The sequence below is a fragment of the Tetrao urogallus genome (genome assembly GCF_951394365.1).
Source record: "Tetrao urogallus genome assembly, chromosome: 13".
Classification (NCBI taxonomy): domain Eukaryota; kingdom Metazoa; phylum Chordata; class Aves; order Galliformes; family Phasianidae; genus Tetrao; species Tetrao urogallus.
In genome coordinates, this window is record NC_136826.1 from 10,937,634 (window position 1) to 10,963,295 (window position 25,662).

At 38.7% G+C, this 25,662-nt stretch overlaps 1 protein-coding gene across 1 annotated transcript in view; it reads left to right on the forward strand.

The window, feature by feature from the left end:
- DACH2 (dachshund family transcription factor 2) overlaps nucleotides 1–25,662 on the forward strand; it is a gene marked incomplete at both ends in the record, with an annotated part of 268,230 nt that overhangs the window by 220,061 nt on the left and 22,507 nt on the right. The window lies entirely within an intron of this gene.

Below are 25,662 nucleotides of genomic sequence, written 5' to 3' on the forward strand. Positions count from 1 at the left end.
TGCCCTTCAGCTTCCATGTATGTAAAATAGGGCTTCCCTTTTAACAATGAAAAAGGGATTTTTTTTTCCCTTATTGTAGTTTTTGAAAGCTATTGTAACTTGTTTTGTTAACAGTAATAGCACGCAGTGCTATCCTCTGAGCTCCAGCAGTAGTAGTGAAAGGTTTTTTTAAAATAAATAAAATAAAAATGAAATGTACAAATTTTTATATATTTAATAAGTATTTTATTTATTTATTTATTTATTTTACTTCTACAAGTTTTTCAAGTTTTTCACAAGTCTTCTTAAAGAAATATTAAATTCTGTAATTGGTTAATTGCATAGAAGGAAACGAAGAAAATAGGCATGAGCTTAGCATGTCTCACTGATCTGGTAGATGTTAAGAATTTTTTTTCACACAATGAAGTATGTTTTTTTTCACTTTCATCTATTGGTTTGGGCTACTTTCTACGCATCTGAGCTTTTTAATTGTCCTTGTTGCTTTACATATAATTACTAACACTTACATCCTTTGCTTCACTAAACGCGTTTTTTCCCAAAATGATTTCTGTGAAGTACTTTTCTAAATTTTTTATTTGAACTCTCTTCTAAAAAATCAGTTGTTCTCAGTAATTTTAGTTCTGTCTTGGTGTCTTTTTTTATTCAAATTGAGCAAATTTGCTTCAGCTACATATTCCGCTTTATCATTGCTGAATTGGGAGCTTTATGGACAACAGATGTGGTTACCTGCTTTAAAACTTGTATGAATAAATGTTAAAATATCAAAATAATAAGGAAAAAAAAAGTATAATTTACTGCTTTCCTCTTTTGACATTTTTTAAATGACAGTTCTTTTATTGCTGTGCACTCTCATTTTTTTAGCTATGTTGACCAACAGCAGGGAAGGAGAGCTCATTGATCAAGAAACCGGGACAAGCCTAAAAAAAATGCAAAAGGAGAAAGGTATAACTACACTTCTTTCTATCTCAGGCATTTAATTACACTTATATGCTTTATTCTCTTTTTTACTATTCTGCATAATACTGTAAATCTAAGAAAGCCAAGTGCCTAATTGCAATGAATAATGTATCACTGGGTTTAGATCGCCTTCTACTTAGGAAGAGTAAACAATCAGGTCTTTGCTTCCATCTATTTATATCCTATGGAGTAATATTTTGCCATTCTTTTTCTCAATTATTTATGCAGTTCTTAGCAACTAATTGATTAGTCACATGATATTGTTTCTTTTCCTGCAGTAGATGTGCGTGCAAGCTACTCTAATACTGGTTCATAAGTGAGGGAAATAAGACATTTTTCATGTTTAATAATGCTACCTGATCTCATAAGAGGAAAGTAAGGGAAGAGGTGATGTTTAGCCTATAGTGTTTGTCCTGTAGGCAGGGAAGTGCCTCCTCTGATCTTGCACTGATTGGTGGGAGCTGGAGAAAGTTAGTATGTCTGTGTATTCAGGTAAGCCCTGGGACACAGCTGCAGAGATGTAGAATCTGCAGCTACGCATGGAGGAGGAATGTGGCATTTTGTTTCCTCGTAAATAAAATTAGAAGAAAATCAGTTACATTGCTAGACAAAATCACAAGAAATTAGAGTTATCATCAGCAAGACAAAATCAAGTGTTCAGTTTTAAGCTTAGCCAGCACAGGTCAAGTTTGTCTCTGAGAACTAGAAAGTAGTTGGTTTTTTGGCACATGAAGATGCAGTTTTCATGTAATCCCATGGCTTCAGAATTGAAACATTCTGACTTATCATGGGACAAACGTCAAAATTTGAAAAGCATTAACGATGTGCATCCAACATTTTGAAGGTGATTTCATACAATCCTGGAATTTCACATTAGGCAGTGTGGTGGACCTGTGTTGTATCTCCTTTAGGAATCTCTGTTTTATAGAAATACAAGCACCCTGTAATGGTGGACTGCACCAGTAGGAGATACAGTCTGTATTTTTCCTTCTGAAATTCCCAGCCTGTCACCCCATATAAGTGTTATTACACCTCAAGGATTTTTACCACTCCAGTATGTATTTTGTTCCTAGTAGTAATAGTATTCTCTTTGCATAATTGTTTTGGGCTCTGGTGCACCTCAAATGTGTTGAACAATTTTCATGTTCAGATATGGACGGTTACTGAAGAGTGTGATGTATGCTCAGCGAAAAATATATATGTAATTTGTATACAAGCTTTATTTTTCAAAACTTGACATTGCTTTCACTAAGGCAAAGTATATTTACCATGGAAAACATTTGCAAAGTTATTAAGAAGGAATGTAGTTAAAATAAAAGTATCAACATTTATTAAGCATGACAAGTAAGCAGTTTATACAACCGTGGCAAACATATGTTTTCACATCTGCTTTGAGTAATATCATCATGATTTTAAAAATGATTTATAGCTCTGCAAGCCATAAAATGCCAGCTTTGCTGTAAGTTAAAAGTTTTCAAACAACAAAGAAATTATTGAAGGCATATATTAAGCATGTTTTTGTAACACACTTTGTTAGAACTGCATATCTGAGCTGTTTATAGCAATTAAGACAACAACATATGAAAATTAAGTAACTAAAATTTAGCAGTAGTATTACTCATACGAAAGCTTAGCATAAAAAACAATAAAACTTATTGTGATTATTGTAAGCACTACTGTGATATTCCTCAGGATACAAAATTTTATTTTCCTTATGCCATTGGAAGTGCTGTTAGCACCAGACAAAAATATGTCAGTTTGTTCTCATCAAACTAATTTCAAGGTAATCAGGGCTGAAGAGAATATAGCTTACGTTCTTTCTGACAACACAGTTAATATAAAACTGTTTCAGTTATGTTGAGCTGCTTGTATGTGTTGGTGGGACAGAATTTACAGAATTAAAGGCTGTCTCGTCTCAGCAGGGTTAGAGGTTGGTTACAGACCATGTCTTTAAGCTTGTTGAAGAAGCAATGCCTTTAAATCTCAGTTACTCCACATCCTTTCAGCATCTTCTTAGGAAGTATTGTCAGGCTTAATATTAGAAGACAACTAGATCAAATATATTTATAGATCTGCACAAGCATTCTGCCTGTGCATCCGTGTCAGGATATGAGTGAAAACCATATAATGGATAATCTGTACTGTATTTTGAAATTGCTAATGAAAGGAAACAGAAAATTCCCTGTCAACAGAACATAGTCCCAAATGTTACAGAAATGTAAACACAGTTTCTTCACGATTTTGCTTACTTGCTATTTCTGTTTTTAAGCAGTAGCATTTTACCTAATTCCTTACAGTAATTCAATTTTACATTTGCCTGCTTCGGTATTTATCCTAAAAAAAATCTCTATTGTATGGGAAAGGATTGTGTTTGACACAGTACTATATAGGCTTTGTAGAAACCTCCGTATGAAATCTGGCATTAGGAAGGTTAAATGAGCCAGAAAAGAACTTGGCTATACCTGCCAGTAGGACTTAATTGCAGGTACAATTATTCCTTGTGACTATATGACAAAAAAATATTTCTAAATCTTCATATAGGATGGAATAATAAAAGACACAACCCCAGCTCTTGCCACAGAGAAATCAATGGAAGTGTTTACAATGTCTTCAATGAGAGCAGAGTTTGTCTACCGTCTGGTATTTTGGGCCATAGCTCCCCCAGCCAGTAGCAGTTGTTACTGTCCTAGGCAGGAGCGGTATGTACCCATAGGCAGTACAAATGCTGTGCCTCCCAGGGCAGTGGTGTGCCTGAGCCTGATGAGATGTGGGAACATGCCAGCCCTGCTCCTGTGCTCTGATTTCAGCAGGAGGCAAGCAGGCCCCAAAGAACCACGGCTGTTTGGGGAGCTGGAGTTGTACTCCCCCTAAATGAACCAGAGTAAAAATTCATAGGAAAAGTCTGCAGATGACTGGTTTCTTCTCACTTACCCTTTGTTCAAGTGCTCTTTCAGCAGAAATGAGGGCTCTATTTGCTGAGAAAGTGCTTTGCTCTGAATCTCTCACTGCCGCTCAGTGTCCGTACTACCTCCTTTAGCCTGGTTGTCTGCGTTCTTGGAGCACAAGTCTACATCCCATGACGGTCTCAGATTTCTGGTAGATGGTAGACTCCAAAGCTGCATCTGGCAGCTATTCTTTTTTATTTCACTGAAGAACACCTTCCCTTTTATTACTTGAAGGAAATGGGAATTTTACATCATTTCTGTCAGCTGAGTGAAATATTTTCAGATGGCCATAGATTACAGTAATGAAAGAATAACTGTATCTATTTATTGTGTTTTGTTAGTGGAAAAGGGTTTTTATGATGTTTAAATTAATGATTGCCAAAGGACTAGGTTACTCACAATGTGAGTAGTGGAGAAAGAGCAGGTGCATAACACCTGAAACAGCAACAGGCCCAAGTGGGGGTGCCCTCCAGAGAGAGGACTTTTCTGACAATGAATGTGAAAGCATCCAGATGGAGAGCGCAAGGAATAAGGAAAGGAACTGAGATTACGAAGCTGTAACATGAATCGTGTATAGAAAGTGTACGAGAGGTGCCAACACTTCAAATGTTCACCATGCTGTTTCTTTGACATTTCAGTACTTACATGTGAAACACATAATGACAAATAAGCAGTTTTCCTTAGGAATGTGCTCACAAATCTTCTCTTGAGATACATGGAAAAGTTCCCAAATTAGAAGTGAATTCGTGTTCCTTTTGCTGTCTTAAGTGTGACATGAGAGACCCAGGAGTTGTTTGATAAGCAGTGGATGCAATAGTACATGAGTTTAAAGGTTGCAAGGGCTTCTTATTCCAAAAATCTCAAGTGACATGTATTGCACAAATATTCACTAGAAGACTGAGAGATATTTTTATATTTTCTGTCCTCTTAGAATTCTGAAGGGTAACGAACTCAGCGCTCTGTTCTGAGTGAAGGCTTTTTTCTGCAAGTTCTTGTCGTTAAATTTAACCTGCAAATGAGCTGACAACTGACAAAATGGTGACCTAAGAGTAGATGGGATCTTTCATCAGTCAGTCAGAAAACAAAAACCAACTGAACAAAAATCCCCAACCAATGAAACTAAGGCAAACTTTTATTAATACTTTGATTCACAGTATATGTGAATAGGAAATAATAGAGAAGTTCTGACTTTTTCAGTGTATAGACTCATGTTGTTACAACTGCATTTAACCATTGCTGAAGTATTTATAAATACAATGGCGAGTAATTGTGTAAGAGCAAATAGTGAAATATTCTAAGTTTGCATCTTTTACATTAAAATTATATTGAGTCTCATAAGTAAACAAATTTTCTTGATTTTCCAAATCATTTTAAACCATGCCATTTTCTTCCGAAGGGTAAAATAACTGCTTCATCATTATCTTGGCATATGGACAGTTTCTTACATTGATATATAATTTATTGATATGTTTAATTTATTAGGTTTCTATGGCTTTAATGTATTACTGTCTAAAGACTACAAACAGTGAGTCTAGATGAAAGTGCTGAAAGACAGAAATTCTTTTTACTCAGAAAGCTTTGGACCAGATTTTTGTAAGCAATTCATATCGTTTCATGGAATAAAGTGGGCAAAAAAGAATGGAATAATGTGGCATTTTTACAGGAAGCTTCTCCCCAAAGTCAGAGTTATCTCTTCACAGTTTAACGCTTCTACTTTTCTTCCGGAACTGTGAAGTGGGTTTTCTATAGGTCCATCTTATTGAGCTGTAGCAGATATGAAAGCATCAGGGGGGTACGTTGCTGAATGTCACCTGGTGGCTTTTGCATTAGGCCCAGTAATCTCCCTCAGAGTTAACAGTTGTATTAGAACTGACCCTTTGAATTCTCTGGATCATAATATCTGATGCAAAGTCATTAACCTCAAAACTGCAGTCGGTGACATTCTTAATGTCTGTGAGTTGTTTAATAAGTATGCCTTCAATCCTCGTTAAGAGCAGTAGAACTTGAAAAACATGCATCCAGAAAGATAGGCGAAAGGCTTTCTTACGTTATGGCAATCCTTGAGATCTGTGGGAAGACACTGATGCAGGCTCAGCCTCCACCTGCCTGTGCTCTGGGCCAGCCATGATGCCACGCTGCTCCTGAGAAATTCTGATTGATTGTGCATTTGTGTGCCCAAACATGTAACCATGTGTGCATATAGGTTCTTCTCAGGTTGAATTCATCAGTAAGTCTTAGATTGTCACTGCTTGAAATTTTGGCTTATACAAGCAGTATGTGTTTCTGGAAAACATGTCATTTCTAGCATGGACAACAAAGACTGTGATCAAACACTCTTGTTAACTAGGAAACTGCTCAGAAGTCAGCAATCGCTGCTTTTTATATAAGTTTCTGTTATTAAAAAAAAAAAAAAAAAAAAAGTCGTTGGCATGTTTCATGCATTTGATTTAAGCCTGAGCAAGTAAGCTGACAGAAAGGTATATTAATAACAAAGCTTATTGTTTATTGTGAAATATTTGCAATATTTGTGTCTGAAGAAGGCCTCCAGGATATTTACAAAAACTGCACTTTATAAACCATAGGTTTATTTTCTAAGCTTTACTGATAGTGTGCAAACTTTTAATGTTTGTCATGTTAGCTATAGAGGGCCATTACCTATCAGTGAAATACAGAGCAGCACAGTCACAGCTGTGGCACTGGCTACAGAGCCTTTGTTTCAGTCAAGAATGGATCAGAAATGCTCTTGATTATGACAGCACTGTATACTCCTGCTGTCAAAGAGCAAATCCTGCCCTTATAGCATCCATGGGCTTTGCTTGCTAACCTGTTTTCTGGAGGACAGCTCAAGCCAGCTGCAGGTACGTGCAGGGGGATGCCCTGCATGCCTGTGTTCCTGGCCAGCAGCCCTAGGAAAACGTGTGTTCTGGGAAGCCCTGGAGTGTACTTTGCACATGCAAGTGGTGTTTTCTGTAGCACTCTTACATATTCAGATCTTCATGTTGTGTTTGTTGTTGTTGTTATTTTGGTTTGGTTTTTTTCTGTTGTTGTTTTCTGATTGGTTCTTTTGAGTATCTTATTTGCACTGTGCCTGCCTTCTAACACTCACACAGTAGTGGCAGTTAAGTGGACTTGCTTCCCAGAGGTTTCTGGTCAGAAAGCTGAGAATAAGTCCGTACATCTGTGCATCGACAAAGTATTTTTGTGTACATGCCACATCAGAACAATTACTCTTGGTGTAAAAAGCAGTAAGTACTTTGCTAACAAACCATAGATTGGAATTGGAAAAAGGAGATTGTGCTCTTGAGTCATGGATCTGGAATAAGTGTGTTCTTCATTATATTCCATGTATTGCATTGAAGTTACTTGATACCTTGTTTGCAGAGCTGGTGTGACCCATACATTGAACCCAGAAGCCACTGGGGCTGCAGAACTGGACCACAGCCAGCTCAGGCTGTAATTTCAAGGAAATCAGATTTCATGTTTGATTGTTGGGGTGGGGAGCACCATTATCATACTGTTTCCTTAATTAGATATTTATTTATATGTTTATATATAGCCATATTCATTGCTGGGATGGATAGTTCAATTAGTAACTTTTTAATATTATCAGCTGTACTTTGGAAATTAAGCATTATACCTCAGAGAGTGGAAGACCACAGTAAGAAGCAATCAGTATAATGGGATCCAGGTTAAGTTTTATAGAGGCATCTTGGGAATAAAATTCAAGACTAGATGCAGCTGTGAGATTGGCTGTTGATGTTTTTAGGTATCTCATCAATGCTTCATTGACACACCTGTGCTCAGCATTAGGCCAGCCATTCTAGCTTTTGAATGGCAGACTATTTCTGATTCCTATTTCTGTAATATCACTTTTCCTGAATACCCTTGAAAATCAGCCCAACGCTATCTGAGTCACTTTTGAGACTAGGAGTTGGGCTTCTAAGCCGTTCTAATTTGTGAGATATTTGATGTTGATGAGAACTGTTAAGATACACAATTTTTTACGTTTGATTGTTACTACCCAGACTCCCTTATTTCTTTAATTCACCATAGATCTGAAATTCAAGGCAAATGAGCACAAAGCCAAAAAAGGCTGTGATTATCCCAGCACCAGAATCCTTGGGTGCACCCTTTGTTCATGTGTGGCCTTTGCACGTTGCTCTCAAAGTACCAGTGGATTTATTTTTTATTTTTGTAGACGGTGTGAGAGTAGTTTCCAAAGCAGGATTTTCTTATAGTTGACAGAATATGACAGAATATAACATGTAATTTAATAAATAAAATTCTGCTTCCAGATGTGTTTTGAGATGTTCTGATCTATAAAACATTGTGTAGTTTTGATCAGCCTGTTCGAGCCATCACCTGGACTGCTGCGCAATATTCAGATTGCTGCATTTGACTTGTGTGAATTTGCTGACATATCCCATGGCTTATTTATGTGTGTTGTCAGTGAAGGGTTACACGCTGCAAAATTTTTAATGACAGTTGACTGGAATGCTTCTTCTGGTGTGGTCAGAGATGCCTTTTTGATGTAGAGTGTGTTGGAGGAGGGAGCATCCCTGGTGGAGGGTTCAGCTGGAGCAGAAAATGGAATATGTATGTGTACACATGTCTATTCACAGGAATCAGAAAGTATGAATTGCACAAAAATAGCGTGTAAGCCATACACCTGTAACCTTTGGAGGCATTTTAGATGCTGTCAATTTGGAGATACGAGTGTATTTACAATACTTGTGTTGTTTTCTCCGAGTTTTAAAATCTGGAAAGTGATTGTAATGAGGGTGCCCTGCAGGCAAAAGTGCTTCAAAATTCACATATTAAAGGAGGAGTCATCAGCATTACTGTTTGACTTTTGACATTATTGTCATATAGCCTAAGGCATTACAGGCAGAAGGGATTTAGATGGGAAGGAAAACTGTGGAATTACTCTATGAAAAAGTGTGTATTTTCACTGATTTTTCTGTAAGCTATAGGTTTTAAGGAAAGCACAGTGTTACTGCAAAATTAATACAACAAAACCAGTAATAGTAACAGTAGTGTTGATTTTATAGTGCCTTAATTCCTTTGCTTCTTTGTCTGAAGTTTCTTGATAATCAAGAAAACAAAAAACAAAAAACCTTCAATTTTCAAAACCTGTTTGGTGAAAGCTTTATTGTTTCAGGAACTAATTCATTACTGACTTCTGTGTATGCACTGCTGATGATGAAAACATGAAAGGGATTGGACACTTGAAGATTATAGTCTTATTTGCAATGAGAATTATAAGAATTATCTTTAGCATACAAGATAATTTTTCTGCACCCTAGTTTAAGGTTAGCACTTTGTATAACATCACTGCCTTTATAGCATATGTTAAACATAATACAAATCTGTTTGGAATTTTGGCTTTACAGAAGCAGCAGCTCCGTTCTGTAGATTCAGTGGGAGCCTGATTGCTGGAGTGGATGATGTGCTTCTAGCACGCAGACTGTCTCTGCTCTTATTATATGGCCCTGCATCATGTAACGTGTATGCATGCATCCTGGCTGATAGTCAGCTGCAGTGTAGATTTAGAACTAAAATGGTACTGCTTATCTGAAGAGAAAGTTTCTAACAGAAGAAATCCGGAATGCAAAATAATAAATACACAACCTTGCCTTGCAGGCAGTTGATTCGATTTATAGTACTACATTAAGTAAGCAGGAAAGTAACATCATCTGGTGGCAATAAATGTCTCCTTTCCTGAGTTACCAAATTGGCTATGGGAAGGTGATTAGAAATAAAATATAATGATTTCTGATAGAAATAGGTAACACTGCGTGGACTTTGAGATAAGAACTTGACAAATGTGAAAAATAAATACAAGAGTGGTTTTGAAAAGGGGTGAGATTACCATATTCTGTGTAGTGTGCCAAGATTTGTGCATTTCAAATGTTAGCAGTTGGCTTCTTTTCAAAACTGATAAATAATGATGTTTGTTGCAGAAACAATTATCCTAAAAATAATTTAAAAGGTTTGTATCCTCTTTTTGTTTGCCTATAAAGAACATATTCAATTTATATATCGACAGCAAGAGCTCCACTTGCATCTATAAAACAGTTCTTAAATCATTCTGAATTATTGATGTGCACAAAGAACTCTTTCTGCTTTTGTTTGAAGTTTTATTTCTGCGGCGTTGTGCTTTCTAATTGTACTTTCAACTGCTATGACATCTGTTATAGTTGTTTCAAAAACTTTTCAATAGTTTTCTTTTTTAATGATAGACAGTCTTTTCAAAGACAGACTGTCTTCATTTTGAGCAGGAAAAATAATTAGTTGAAAAAAGATCACTGATTTGGCCGGGGAACTCACCATTTTCTTTTTCTTTTGCAAGTGTGTGTTTTATATGATTCCAGCACCTACTCAACAGAAAGCTGGCCAAGGAGAATTCATCTCTGCAGCAACTCAGAAACCATAGAGCATCAGCATATGTCTTTTGCTTCCCCCAGGAAATCCAGGACTTTATTCTACCAAAAAGAATACCAAGAAAGTGCTTCACAAACTGATAGGCTCTATATGTCTAACAGATGGAAAACTGAGCTGCTATTCCAAGCTGCTATGCCAAACAATATAGGAAAAAAAGCTCAGCAATTGGAGATGAGATTAATCCATAAAGGTCTGTTTAGAAAAACTTTTAAATATGTGATGTGATGTGAATATGTGGTCCAGCAGTAAATTTATATCTAGTGATCTAAGATGTAACTGCACTCATATCTGCGACACAGAAATACAGGAGATGTTTAAACTATCTCACATTGGGAAAGCACTTTGTCTTTTTTTATAAAAGAGTATAGATTTCCCTTTAAGATGGAGCAGGCTTTCAGCTTCGAAAAATTTAGGTCTGGGACTTTGGTCCAGTTGCAGTGCACCATAACTAACCTTTAAATGAGAAGTTGCCAGGAATTCATATAATAATTAATACAACGCTAGGAGATTTAATTGACCACAAGATTAAACTATTAAGTAAAAAAGTTCTTCCTAATTGAGAATTGAACCCCTACCCTCTATTCATTGAGTGTCGGCTCTGCCACTTGAGTAGTGAATTGGGGGTTAATTGACTGTCTAGAATCTCCCAAAGTGCAATTATTTCATATAATGGTGCTAACACAGACTGTAGTAACACAGTTTTTAATGGCATCCTTCTTACCCCTGAATTTAGAGAGATTGCATGAGAATTACAAGATACAAGAGAGAGAAGAAAGATGTAATCAAAAAATGACTTGGGATTTCCCTTCAAGTGCCAGTTGATAAAGATCAAAAACGAGAAAGAGGTATCAGTGTGGATTCAGTTAAAAAGAGACCTCACCAGCTTTTGGTTAATAGGTGCCCTAATCCTGGATCCTGTCGGTCACTCTCAAATCCTAGCGCTTTTCTCGTTCCTCTGAAGATCCCACTGTGCTCACCTGCTGTGAGATCTCATATTATCTGACTCCAGTTACGGGTTTCAAACTCCACTGAGTGCGTCTTATTTTCTAGGTCTGGTGAATAATTAGTTTTAGTCCATGAACCATGTTTTGTGCTACAGTTTAGCTATTTATGGCTGTGCTCCTGTGATGACAGTGTCACACTGCATGGGACAGAAGGCACTGTAAAGAGGCAGGGATTTCCCCAGTGACACAAAATCACCTATTGCTCTCAACACTTTTAATCTTGGCAGCTGTGATACTGATGATGTATTGGAGAATGAGAGGTGTGTCTGCAGAGACTTGATTCAGGCAGCCGTGGATAAAAAGAGAGACTGCTGGAGGGCTGTTAGTAGCTTAAGGCCACCTTGAATACTGCTTGCCCTGGGCCAGCATTTTGTTTTCTGTGGCACTGGGGAGATTGCAAAGAAAGGGGCGTAATGCTGCCCCATCCTGCTGCCACTTGAGGATTAGTACCATGGTGTGTTTCTCCTTTGCAGTTAGCACAGCTGTGTTTTGGAAGCATAGCACTTCCGAGCTTATGCATCAGGGACTGAATGAGCATCTTAAGTCTTACATTAGAGGTAGTGGTGGTTGTAATGTATGGTGTGGATTCTCTTCAGTTTTTTTCTCTCTGTCCTGCTGTCTCGTATGTACTTTTTATTCTCCCTGTCCTTTGTTTGATGTTTCAGTGTGTACGTTTGTGGCATATTTAAGTGGCTTCTCATTTTCAGTATTTGTGGAATATAAATTCATTGACGAAAGTTCAGATTTGTGGCAAAATTACTATTCTCAGCTCAAGTTGTAACAAAGAGTTGAGAATAACCTGTAAGTAATTCTAAATCAATTGCTGTCAGAATCATAAAAAGAGGAGACAAGGTAGGCTCACTTTTTTTTATTTGTTTACATGGTGATTAATAAAAGTCATAGTAGATTTTTCTGCTTCATTAGTGCAAATTTGCAGAACTTTCATAATTACTCTTCTCCTTTGAAGAGAAAAGTAACAGAGATAATATCAAAACTTTTTAACTAAAGGAACAGTTAGTTATGGATACAGTTAGGCATTCTTATATTTGAGTATATTCTGTTTTTTAAGTGTCTGATACAAGTGCCATCTCCATAAGTATTTGAAGTAATTACTCTCAGTACAAGAGATGATTTTAGGAGAGAAAAAAAAAAAAAAGAGTGCGGAATTTCTGAAGATAAAAGGAAATGCAAAGAAGTTTGGGGTTTAACCCTTGCATTTTGAGATTGAATTTAAAATCTTATAGGAATGAAGGACTGACTGTGTAGGGAATTCATGCTTAAAAATATGTAGAATCAATGTACTCTGAGCAAAGTCTGGCAAAAAGTCTGAAAAGGGATACTGTGCCATAGAGTGAAAGGCTTACATTTGCATTCTGGTGAAATCTGGACCTCCAGGCAATGTCTGATCATAGGTTACTACATGGAAATCAGTGCAGTCAATGGCTTGGAAATGCAAGGAGAGAGGAGCATGAAAGCAGAGTTCAGAAAGTGCAGATGGCACTAAAGCACTTTATTTTAAAGGTGACTCACAGATAGATATACACAATTTCTAACCTGCTTTTGTCAGCAAAGAAGATTTGGAAGATGTGTTTCTGCTCCAGAAGTATTGGTTACATAATCTCTCAGATTTTCTGACTTTGCTGGAGGTGTTTTAGAAAGCTGAAAATGTGAAGTATGGCACAGACCGTCTTAGGATCTGCGAGACTAAAAAAGGCTTTCTTCCTGCGCTTGAACAGGTAAAATAAGGATGATGTACAACAGAAAGAGAGGGTTTTATAGTGTAATTCAGATTTGAGGATTTTTGGCACTTGTTCTCATCTGGCCACTAAAATTCTGGAGTGAAAACAAAGGAAGCAAGATGTGTTATTTCTAACATGAAAAACAATCATGGTGTTTTCTATAGTGTGAGGAAAGACTTGTTCCACACTCCGTAATAACAGAGTAGAGTGTAAAAAGCCTCTGCTGCCAATAGGTCGGTGCTGTTGTGAAGAAATAATATATGAAAGAACAGCCTTCCTCATGGCTTCTGGCTTTGAAACGCACAACCTGGATGCGTTCACAGTATGAACTAAGTGACAAAAGCAATACTTTGCACTCAAAGTGCAATCTCTCTACTGTTCTCACCTAGTTCTAATTTTTCCCCTTTAAATATAATTCTGTTCCACAGTTTTCTCCACCTGCTGTTTTCCAAGATTTAGACATGCCCAGTCTACGTATCACCATTTCCCAGTTGCTTTCTCCAGCCCTTCTTACTGTCACAATTCAGGCTCCATGGAGCACCCAGCTGGCTTTCCTTCCTTCATGCCTGCCTTTTTCCTTCTTCCTTCCCATTCTCTTTCTGTGCTTTGTCACACAAAGAAAATAAATCTGTGTCTCAACAGAGAAATCTCCAAGGTCAGACACATCTCTCTTTTCTTGTTGGGTTTTTGGTTTGTTTTTTTTTTTTCCAATTAAGTAACGCATCCCATGAAAAAAAAAAAAGTAACATTGCTAATGACTTCCAAATAAGTTAGGTAAGTGTAGTGGACCTTCTGTGATGCTGCTGCCTGCCGTTGGGTCAGAGCAAAATATTCAAAGGTATCGTGTAGCATGGCTATGTCAGAGATAGGAACTGCTGCTCTCAGAAATGTTGGTGTTTTTTCCAGTGTAAACTGTAGATCCCAGGCCGCAGTACAGCTGTTTGTTTGCATTCCTTGACTTGCTGTTTGTTGACACTGTAACCAAAGGTGATGCTCTCATCAGTGCTCTCGCAGGAGTTAGTCCTAGCCTTACAAACCAAGCAGCGTACGGCCGTGCTGCCTCCCTTTCTCAGGTAGTTAATTGGTAATTGCAGTGGAAAGTCACATCTGGTACAAAGCCCCCTGGTAAGACCTAGTTAGCTCTGAGAGCAGTGGGCACTGAGTCCTCTGCGATGAACTTGACCTGCTTCAAGGTCTCTTATGTTGTGGTAGAAACTGTGGATCAAATTTTCTTCTCACTGAAATTTGAAGTAATTGCTTGGAGTAAGTGGAAGCCCCTGTATTATTGCCCAGTGAGAGAAGCTGTACGTCTTAGGTATTCAGCATTGCTGAAGGAGTACTTTAAATTATATTGCAATTACCATCAATTCATTTCCCTTTGGAAACTTGCCTCTAGATGGATATGGTCTGGCAAGCTTCTCAGTCAGTTAACAAGCAAATAAAAACCGCAGCAGCCCCCTCCCCGAGCTGCCATAAAGAGTTGTGTTCTGAAGGCAACGTGGAGCTGTGGAAAGCAGTTGTTCTGCTTCGAGCATGCCCTTGGTGCAGCATTAGCCTTCACCTTTCTTCCACTGTTAGTGGAGGAAGTAACTGATAGTGATCGACACGATTTCCTGGGCATAGTACATTCAGATTTTTATTACGATATTACCAGGATATATGTTTGTGGAAAGAAGATATAGGTAGATATATATATATGTTTAGCCTCAAAATATAAACCCTATAGAAATGGTATATTACCTGCATGAAACTGAAAATATGGAAAATGTGGGTGACTTAGTGTGCAGGAACTGGACCCAGCTTTGCTTACAAATCAGCCTGATGATGAGGCTGCAAAAGTTATATTTTCACTGCTTTCACATACTGAATTTATTAGCTTCTTGAAATTGATTTTGGATGCCTTTCATTTGCCATTGGCGAAAGTCAAAAGCAAAACGATGATATACCACATTTTGCTCACTCATCTTTTTATTGCCCAACTATTGTTATTGAGTAAAAGACATTCAGTGTGTTCCCCAGTGGAGAAAGAAAGCACGTTTCATTTTCTTTTTAATTGATGGAAGTTTAACTGAATACAGCTCCTGCAATCCTCCACTTCAATATCCAGGTGGCAGCTCCAAAGGGGTGGAGGGGATGGGGACTGGGATTCTGTTTAGATCGGGGCTGAGAGCAGAAGCCAGAAGGGCTGTCAAACTTCGAGCTGTTTAATTTGCTTGGAAGGAATGGTGCAAAGTTAATATCGATGCAGCGCTATGAAAGTGTTCAAGTAGTTATCTCTAGGAAGGTAATGTGAACTCAGCAGTATCATTGCTTTGATCTTTGGTTAAAGTCTTACAAAACTAGATTGCTGTTTGATTGACAGCCTTGTCAGAGAGTGAATGAAGACTGACACTCTAATATTGAAAATGCAGCGTTTACAAAACTTAAAGCTTGAGTTTTCTCATGACACTGCTTCTTTTGTGGAAGAATGAATTTCACATTTATTTTAAAATAAGTATATAGCTTGCTGCATGCAGCTTAAACTTAGGATTTTAGGCTGCTGGTTCCCAAATACATACCCTAATGTTTGATGCAGATGTTTTTGAGCAACAGTACTACTATAACACATTTGAAGAACTGAGTTCGAGTCTGAAAGCTGGAGTGTGGTGGTATTGTCACACTCAGTAGCAAATAAAGCAGGTCTTCAATGGCTGATGAGATGGAAGGCAGCAGCTTGGGCTGGCCACTCTATCTGGCAGCTTCTGAGTACATCCAATACAAAGGTTAAAGGGTTTTTACCATGTAGCTGAAGAAGTTGTCTTCAGCTATTGCTCATATTTGAATTGCCCACTTAATGCCCCCAAATGGATGGAGGCCATTAAAGGTAGAGTTACCTTGACTTCTTGACTAGAGTTACCAGGTGACTTCTGCTTTCATGCCACTTGACTGCTAGCCATACCTTATTTCTTTCAAAAGTCTGACGTTCTGAGCTTGAAGGCCATTGAACCTTCACAGACAGATTTTTCAGAGAGCTGGGCAACTTGGTTCTAGCTGGCTCCTGCTTGGATTTGGACAGGAGGACCTCCAGACATCCCTTCCAGCTTAAGTCATTCTGTGAATCTGCTCATCTGCCAGGTGATTGGGGCCTCGATGCAGTCACTTGCCATCAGACTTGCCTTTCTGCTTTGGGAAATCACTGGTCACACCTTTAAGGTTGCTTACAGCCACCGCATCCAGCGGTGAACCTCCAGAACCAGAACTCAGAACCTCCAGACCAGGCTGTGCTCTGTCACTTATTGATATGCTGCACTCTAAAGTGCATTTCTCCACACTTTACTCAAGTTCTTCTTTTGATTGGATAACATAATATATTTTGTTCATCAGTTACCACTAGAAAAGCCTCACTTCCTATTTCTACATGGAGCAACATAAACTGCCATAAGTTTAAGAGTAGTGCCTATTTCCAAATCAGAATACCAAAGGCAATCAAATATGTCCCCAGAATAATAATCCTGTATCAACCATAGGTGTTAAGAAACTCTATTTATATAATAGGACAAGAAAGGAATGGCTTTAAACTAAAAGAGGGAAGATTTGGGTTATCTCTGGAGGCATTCGGGACCAGGATGGATGGGATCCTGGGCAGCCTGATCTAGTGGTTGGCAACCCTGCCCGTGTCCCCACCAATTTAAGCCATTCTGTGTTTTTATGATGCAGTTTAAAATTAGATGTTGAAAAGATTTTTGCAGAAGAGGCTGTTGAGCTGTGCTGCAGAGGTTGGGGAGCTACGTAACTTGGCTTTACTGTCAAATGTTTTGTCCATGTTTCCCAACCTTCTGATTCTGATTGCAGTTTTTCTTTACCTGTGGTGTGTTCAGGTCATGAATGTCTTACACGTGTGAATACAATGTAGCATGGGTAGAAATTTGCATGAACTCTTGCAGGTAATGTGGTATGAATGTAACACGGATCATATCTTCATCTACTAGAGTATCCTTTAGAAAAGACTATTAATTAAAGACAAGATAAAAGCCACTTTAATCATCAGTGCAGTTTTGCTGAATAGACCTTACATTTGGCCAAATTTTCAAAGTGGACATGCATGAGTCACAAGAATAATTACTGTTTCGTCATTTGAAGTCTGCAAGTGACTGATTTTGGAGTGAAAAAACATATGTTCCTATATAGATTATGCTAAATAAATTATTTTCAAAACCCACATTTATGTAAGTACATTTTTAACTGTGTAAAAAATGCATGTCCTGGAAAAATAACTATCACCTATATTATGGTGTAAACTTTTTAAAAATGCGTATAAATACGAATAATTTTTTTTGAAATATCTTCAGTCTGCATAAGTATTGCAGCTCATTAGGTAAGAAAATCTTCCTTGCAAGACAATGGCTGTTTTTAAACAGTTTCCAAAATTACACTGAATAAAAGCTCGTGTAACAAACCTGGTATGTTTTCAGTTTTGTAATGAGCAGCTTAACATTTTTAAACTTTGTCCAATTCCTTCGTAAGTATTTTTTAATATAGTAGTAGGATTAGATTAGCTGTCCCTGATTTATTTATTTATTTTTAACCATTATTTTTAATGTTTTAATGGTTTTAATTTTAATAGACACCGGTAGTGTATTACAAATGCTTGTGAGTCACTTCCATTTTTCCTGCTTTCCTTAGTCCTTTTAGAGGTCTGTATGGATGTACAGGTCATAGCTTTTGAAGGCTTTGTTCCTTTTTTTATATTTACCTCCTTTCTCTCAATAAATGTGCATATGTGCACATGACACATAACATAGGTATCAGGAACCAATTCAGTTGCTGTGACTTTGATAAAGCGTTTCTGGAACTTGTATTTCAGTTAAAGATTTACAGCTTTCCTTTTGCCTCAAACCTTGTTTTTAAAGGCTAGAAGAGAAGAGAAACCCCAAACCATAAATACATTAATTGAAATATCCATAGTGCCTTCAGTTAATGGTATTTCCTTAAAGCAGATAGATTATAGAGCCTCCTTTTAAAACAGGAGTGTTAATTTACTGTTTCCTTTCATCTTGTGAAATAATTACTTTTCTTTTTTGCCTTCAATAGTTTGTTCTGGTCATTAACATTTCTGTAAAATTAAGTTTGAAAGGTGCTTTTAATGTTCAGATGGACTGCCGTGCATGTTTGACTGTTAAAATCAACCCACTTAAGGCAGAACTAATGTTTAACACTGGCAGTCATTTGAAGTAGTTCACTGCCCAGTTTAATGGTGCTGCCAAGGGCAATAGCCACATTACTTGCTATTATATTTTCGGGGTTTGTTATGCCAGGAATAAAGACAGTCCGTGACATTTCTGAAAACGTTGGCTTAGATCTCAAAGACACCATTTTTCCACTAACAAGCTATAAACTACTTTCTTGGGGACCAGTGGGCAAGAAACAACAGCCCCAGCTCTTGGCCACCATTTAGGAGTGGTAGTTGCATGCTGCAGTGTTAATGTTGAACAGCTTTTCCTGTAAGTTCTGTTGTAAAAGACATAATGAAACTGTACTGCAAACTGTGCTGCAAAAGTGATGATCAACTGCACTGGAAAAAGTCATTTTATACATTGGGAATTTGATTTTTCATTTTGCATGATATCAGGACTGTTTTTAAGACATACTGGCAGGTTAAGAACGAGTGGGGGTCTCTCAGCCTGGCCCTAATGGAAACTTGGTGTGGGCACACTGGCTGCTGGTTGTGAACCATCTGAGGTTTATGCATTGACAGTCTCTAGTAGCTGCTGTTTCATTGTGGTTTTGGTGGGTTTTACTGGTTTAGCTGACACAAAACTGGACATCTCTTGTCATGCATCCTTGCAGTATAAAAATGCTTCTCCAACCTTGTGTTGAGAGTAGGCATTCCCAATGGATAAATCCCACTTAAGCCAATCTAGCTTTCTCCATCTGCATATTTTGGAATGTAGGTCAAAGAGGATTATTTATGGGAATCGGTGAGAAAATACGGCATGAAAAAACTTACAACTAGTTCTTTGTGTAATGGAATCAATGGACACTTTGCATGTGTCTTCAGTGAGCCTGATGGGAAGTGTGTGTGTAGGACTGGACCCTAAGTAATGAATAACCAAATGAGGGAATATACATCATGTCTCTTCCTATCTGAGGTTATGAATGTATAACAAAATGGCTGCTTTTTCTTCTTTGATGAGCAGAGGCAGACAGAATTTAAAGATGCAGCAGTGCATCTTCTCAACCAGAAAAAATTATATATATTTACTAAATAGTGAGTAAAATTTTCCCCTTGGCTAGGCTAGTGCAATTTTACAAGCTTCAACAATGCTGAATGGATGTTATTGAGAAGCGCATTTGGCTCATTCTTCTTATGCTTTTAATAAATACCCAAGGGAAAAGCAGTTGTTCAAGCAAAATGAAATACAAATAAACATAGAATTTATTCTCAGTAGGCATTCTGAGGAACTTGGAGCTTGAGTTTTATTCCATGCTTTTTTTTTTTCTGGTACTTGAAAGCAAAACTAAAATATTCATATAAGCTGTCAATTCTCTAAAGTGAATTCATCCTTTTTTAAAAATAAAACTCAATATAGATTCACTGCATAGAACAGAAACAATGTGAGATGTAGCGAATGACATTTCTGCCCCACAGTCCATTGTTGCAATGGACCATATTATTCTGGACTCTGGATAGAAATTATTATTTTTTTTTTCCCAAAGCATTCTGTAACAATTCTTGAGTCACAGTCATGCACAAAATGTCATTTGTAATTATAGCAGTTTGCCATTTTTATCTGCTCCACGCTTATATCTCATTTGATTGATAATCCGTGTACATGCTGATAATTAACAGAAGTTACTGGGCTTTATTACCTAAATTTTAGAACAAGGTTGGCATTTTTGGTTTGACGGAAGAATGTTGGTTGGTTTTTTTTTTGCCTTTACCTCCTAACACATTTTTTACATGGATTCCCTGACTGCCACTCAGGTCGCACAGAGAAATACAGCAAGTGGAGTGCACTTACTGCTAGTGAGAAGAATTCTGTCTATGGACTTGGTTTCAGAGTAACCATTGCACATATTCTGAAGAAACCCCTCAAAAAAGTATCAGTTCCCCAGCTGGTATCCTATGGAGTCAGGACACCTCTTTGGGATCCACAACTCCCGCAATTACTGATTTTTTTTAATTGCTTTTTCTGATTTTAAGATAGAAAAAATATATAGTGGCAGAGTCTAATAGTTGTAGGTTTAAACAAATCATATGGAGATTGTTTTTGTGGTTCTAGACTGCATATCCAACTTAAAGTCCTTTTATCAGAAGCAGTGTGGATTGATTTTAAGTGTTTACTATTAGAGAATAGATGCAGTTTGAAAGGAAGAACCTATTTTATTGTTTGAGAATGACTCAACCTCAGACATTCCAGAGTACCTGGGCAGAGTTTGGCTCTTGAACAACAGGTATTTTATTTCATTTCTTTGAATGTGAAAATACCTTTCCAGGGAGAGTTCATGCTTCATTAATATTTTGATTCCTTAATTGTTTTTCATCAGCTATGTAGTTCTGTGTTTGCAAAAGTCATTCAGAAATAGATTCTATCACCATGGGTTGCAGTAACCTTTATTAAAGCTGTGATGTTCAGCTGACACAGTGCAATTGTACAGCATCAGTACCTTTTGGAATTTTCAGAAACTGTACTATTTAAAACTGATTTAAACACTACTTTCAGCTTAGAACCTCGCCTTTTTAATAATCAATTAAAACATTGTTTCACTGTTTATTCAGCACAGAGAAAGCACTGCTTGACATATATCAGACCTTCTATAGCTGTACACAGCTGTAGCCCATCCAGCATTTTCCAACTGGGTTTGCACAAGGAATAAAGGATTGCCATCTGAGCAACACTGGAGGGAGACAAGAGCAGACAAAAGTCAGTTAAGTGCTACAAAAAAAAAGGCCCCTGTTGAGAAATTTCTGAGCAAATGCCTCAATTTTACAGGGAGGTACTGTAGCAGGCAATGTACATTGATTGTAGGTCATGAAGTACATGTTTGGGATTCATTAAGCTTCATTTTGTGCACTGTCATGAATGGGTTTCTCATGTAATACAGTTTCAAAGCAAGAAGTTAGAGTGAACCAAAGTGAAATACAGCTTGCCCTGCAAAGAGAGCAAGCCTGCTGGAGTAGGAAGATGCCTCAAACTCAAACCCTGAAGTCACAGTAGCAATACTCAAAACCTAATCACACTCAATGGAGTTTATGCTTTTAGAGTTTTGGATACAACTTAAAACATGAGTAAGTTCCTGCTCTCAGCTGACCTGGTTGAAATCCCCCTGGAAGGGCAGATGCATTAATGGAGCACGGAGCCTTTATTTCTGTCATTCGGAAGAAAATATGCCAGCTTCCACTTGATGCTCCGTAGTTATTATTTTTTTTAACTGCATATGGGCAAACTATTTCTTGTTTTGGTCACAGCTGCTTTTTCAATGCATTAATTTGCAGCTGGAGGTTGCCTCCAGCAGTCTTGTTTTCTCTCCTCTTGTTCCTCCTCGGGGCCAGCAGCAAAGTGCTCTGCAGCACCTCACTGCCCCCAGGCTCCAACTGCCCAGCCCAGAAGCTGCAGATGGGGGTGAGTCCACAAGGTTGGATTTGTCAGCAGTCCAGCCAAGTGCACGGCTGCTCTGAAGCCTGTTTGTGAGTGAGTGGGAGGTGTGGAATATTGGGTTTTTGCATAGATTGTTCCAGTATGTTTTTTTGTTTTAGACTGTGTTTTGTTTTTAGTTGAGAAGCATGCAAATCCAAGAGATGTATTCAAAAATCTCCTGAGAAGGTTTTATTTAGTTACGATGATTCTAGTGGCATTTTTTATCTTAACGTTGCCTAGGATTTGTAGTGACTGGGAGCTAAAACAGTGGTGAAGTTTTGGAAAGTTTTCCTGGAGAGATTTGTTTGTAATCCTGAATCAATCCAGAACAGGATTGTACATGCACATGGCTGTAAGAAAAATGAATAGATCTTCATTTATTTGGTGGTCAAGCTTTTGTGTTTTGGCATCAGTGCACATGAGGATTTTGTTAAAGAAATCAGCCTAAGCTGTGGGTATTATTGCCATACTTTGCCATATGCCACACTCCACAGCAGAGCATGAGGTTCTGCCCTTTGCGGGTTCGGCTGCGTGGCAGAAGTGGCTGAAGTCAGGCAGAGATAAGAGCACTGGCCAGGTTCTGAGCTGTATGAGTAGTCTGCTAGGGGAAAGCATAGGAGACAACAGCAACTTGCAACTTAAATACTTTATTGAATACTTTTTGCAAGGGATGTTTGGTCTCAGATATGTACCGGAGTTGCTCACTGCACCTCCCGAGGAGCCAGGCACAGCACTCAAGCTGATCTGAAGGAAGAGTAGAGCAGATGAATGTCAGGCAGCTGCTCCTTTCTGCAAAAAGTTTTCCACTTTCTTTCCTTTCCTTTCCTCAGTATTTGATTTTTTAGAAGAGCCAGCAGGGTAAATGCCAGCAGTACACTTAACAAATACTGGTTGCAAAGTAGTGGACGAGGACATTATGATGGTTAGCTCACATTCATACTGTGATCGCAGCTGTTTGGATCAGGAAGAGTTTTCCCTCTTGATAGATTGGCTGTGTGTTAGGAAAACTTGTCTTTCCCCAGAGCATCATGTAATTATTTGGTGGCAAGGAGCTGTGCTGCGTTGCCATGGACCGGCAGCTCCCCACACTGAGCTGCTGTAACGCTGATATATGGGAGCCTAATCATTCTGTCACTAAGATGTAATATCGATACGCCAGGACAACATTTCTATCAGAGGGCCTATTACTTGCCCTCTCTGTTGAGGAGGGGAGGAGGACTCAAGTAAGCCAAATCCTGACCACTTCCTAGCCCAAGAGAGGCTCAGTTGCAGTAGGGTTCAGCTCTGTAATCCTTAATACCTGCAAGAGCTACAGCATCATCCAGACAGCAGCGCTCAGGAGTGCCGCTGAGCCCTGCGCTGGGAGGTGCTGTGCAGGTTGGTGCAGCAGGAGCCGGGCTGGTGGGCAGCATGCCCAGGAGCTGTGTGAGATGGGAGTTGTGTTGGAAGGCTGAAAAAGGACATGGCAGGGAGGCACCGTAACAGCCACTGCACAGAACTGCTACTCACCCAGATGATTAAACCAGTTAAAAAGTAAATTTGGGAAGGATGGATTTCTTGTGTTTCTTCATAATTAGGATTCATAAAATCATTGTATAACCAAACCGAGTGCAAATGCCAGGATATTTCTTCAGAGATAAGTCCTTCGTTGACATCTGAAGAACTCCTAATTCGTTCAAAAGGAAACCTCAAGGTGATCATCTTTCCATCTGTTTTCCTATTACAGGAATCATGTTTCTCCAAGCAGTTGGTGTTGAAAGTTCTCTTACCTCTACAGTGCAAAAATAATTCTGGTGAACATCCCCTAACCGTACTCATAATTATTTCTGATTAAAAGTGCCCTGGCCTTACAGCACCAGGGAAATTAATGGGAGAAGCTTTCTACAAGTTCTAGAGGATGAGCAAAGACATACTCCCTCTTAAAATTATTTAAGCAGGTGCTGTGGGAAGCCATTGCTTTTATAAGGCTCTTCAGATGTTTACAGCAAAACATTTTTTCCCAGTGATTGAATTTTTCGAAGTACTAAAATACCACGGAGAAATATGTTTCCCACCAGTTTTATGGCTCCCTGGATGCATTCTGTACAAACCTTGTATCGGCTTGGACACAAACACTCTATTGCAAAAAGATATCTTGCCATTTTAACAAGCTATACTGCTTTGAAAGGATACACTGCATCACCAGTGGGAATGTCAGTGCCTTAAGAGTAATACTTCTTTAAGGGTACTATTTTATTAAAGCAGACCTCAGTAATTTGTTCCTGACTGTTATACACCCTTATTTTATTAAAGGTATTTTACATCTGTAGAAGAGATTACTACCACTCTTATTTTCTCCACTGCTTGGCTTTAATGGATGGTTTAGAATATAATATTTATTAAGCCTAAGCAGGGGAGGACATAATAGCAGAATTGTCCTTTATAACCTATTTTATACAGTTGTAAAATAAACCTTAATAAAGCAGGAATAATTATCCAGGAATAGGAAATGGAATACTCTGCCTGCCTCTAATATTTGAAGGATTTAACTGCTAGCTATACATGTACGAAAACAAATTGAACATAACGGTTACAATATTGATATTATTTCGGTACTATTTTTAAACAAATTAAAAGAGATGATGTATCTTTTGTGTCACAATTGCTGTGTTAACATATATCACATAACACATAACTTTATGATCTCTATTCAGTATTACTTGTCTGCAGTTCTACAGCAGACATCACAGCAGTATTTGTACTCATATCTATGAGGTTTAGAGCTCTTCTGGCCATGTTCTGACAGCACCCAGAGCCCCATAGCTGCTCCCTGGCCACCACTCAGCTTGGTCATCAGGGGGTTTTATGTCCAGTAGCACCACTCCACATGGCTGTGTTCTGTGGGCCGTTACATTTGCTGGTGGCCAAATAGAACTCAGTTTAGTGCTTTGAGGCCAGAAGGCAGAGTGCGTCTCTGTTCCAGGCTGGCTTTGCACAAGCTCAGGATCACGGACCTCTGGAATGGAGCAGAACCATTTCAGTTGTATCCCTTGCCTCACCTCACACCTGCACAGCTGGCATCTGAGTAGCTCCCAGACCAGGCAAAGTGAAAAGCCTTTCCTGGTGGCACATGTGCAGATGAAGTAGGCAGGAGGGGCTTTTCAGGTACAAAATGGAAACACAAGCACATCTTCCATCCTGGGATGGATTTGGTCTCAGTGATCAGAGCTCTCTGGAAGCATTTATGTGGTTATGTGGATTTTGTGAGTATGAGAAAACGCGATCTTGCTAATGAGATCTCTTTCAGGTTATTTATTATACTACCAAATACTGCAGCAGAGGGAGTAAATGACAAAAATTATTTAAAAGCACACTGTATATTTTTATTACACATGGGTCATGAAATAGTGCCTGGCTGCGGAGGCGCAGGCTGCCCTTCTGTGGGCTCTGGGCTGGCTCAGCAGCTCTGCATGCAGCCCTCACAGAAGCCGGCCGCACACCAAGGCTGCTCCACGTGTGCTGACCCAAAGGCAAAGTGCCACTGCCTGTGGCCGTGCTCAGCCAGGAGTCACTCACGCTGCCCGAGGCTGTGGCACAGCTGCTCTGGCTGCCTGTGATGCTGGGCTGGCAGGTCAGCTCACAGGTGTTTCTTCAGCCCAAATGCCATCCACCTGTTAGGAATTACCTCCACCACGCTCAGACCCCACTTCTGCACCGTCATTATGCAATAATTTCATTGTTTCTTGCACATTTTGTTGGATAGCCTTGTTTTCCTTGCATGATTTCTTGTTGGCTGTCACTGGAATCTGTCTCAAATGAAAAAAGGGAAGATTCTGTACTAAGGACCTGAGGCACTTTGTGAGAAACTGATTCCTGCTCAGATCGTCCAGAAGGACTGGGAGCAATCCCTGTCTTCCCTCCTCCTTCTTGATTTCCTTCTTCCTGTTGCCTTATTTATTTTATTTGCATAAGTGAA